This window comes from Arachis hypogaea, chromosome 12 (assembly GCF_003086295.3).
Source record: "Arachis hypogaea cultivar Tifrunner chromosome 12, arahy.Tifrunner.gnm2.J5K5, whole genome shotgun sequence".
NCBI lineage: Eukaryota > Viridiplantae > Streptophyta > Magnoliopsida > Fabales > Fabaceae > Arachis > Arachis hypogaea.
The window spans coordinates 27113968-27114980 of NC_092047.1; positions in this window are offsets into that span (position 1 = coordinate 27113968).

Here is a 1013-nt window from a genome sequence, read left to right on the forward strand (position 1 = left end):
AAAGTGTTTTAACAAGGTATAAATAATAAAAGACTCTAAGCCAAAAAGAAAAATTTTTCCTAACTAGAATATGTTGTCCAAACTCGAACAATCCCCGGCAACGGCACCAAAAACTTGGTGCACGAAATTGGAAATCACAGTTCTTCACAAATTCGCACAACTAACCAGCAAGTGCACTGGGTCGTCCAAGTAATACCTTACGTGAGTAAGGGTCGATCCCACTGAGATTGTTGGCTTGAAGCAATCTATGGTTATCTTGTAACTCTTAGTCAGGAAAACAATAAAATAATTCACTTATCAAATTTGATTGCAAGGAAAAAAAAAAGGGCAGAACACAAATTATACTTGTATGCAATGATGGAGAATATGTTGGAGTTTTGGAGATGCTTTGTCTTCTGAAATTCTGCTTTCCTCTGTTTCTGATTCACGCACGCATGTCCTCCTATGGCAAGCTATGTGTTGGTGGATCACCGTTGTCAATGGCTACCATCCATCCTTCCAGTGAAAAGGGTCCAGGTGCACTGTCACCGTACGGCTAATCATCTGCAGGTTCTCAATCGTACCGGAATAGGATTTACTATCCTTTTGCGTCTGTCACTACGCCCAGCACTCGCGAGTTTGAAGCTTGTCACAGTCATTCAATCCCTGAATCCTACTCGGAATACCACAGACAAGGTTTAGACTTTCCGGATTCTCTTGAATGCTGCCATCAATCTAGCTTATACCACGAAGATTCTGATTAAGAGATCTAAGAGATATTCATTCATTCTATAGTGTAACGTAAGTGGTTGTCAGGCACGCGTTCATGGAGGAATGATGATGATTGTCACGTTTATCACATTCATATTGAAGTGCGAATGGATATCTTAGATAGGAACACGCATGTTTGAATGGAAAACAGAAATACTTGCATTAGTTCATCGAGACACAGCAGAGCTCCTCACCCCCAACAATGGAGTTTAGAGACTCATGCCGTCAAAAGGTACAAAGTTTAGATCTAAAATGTCATGAGA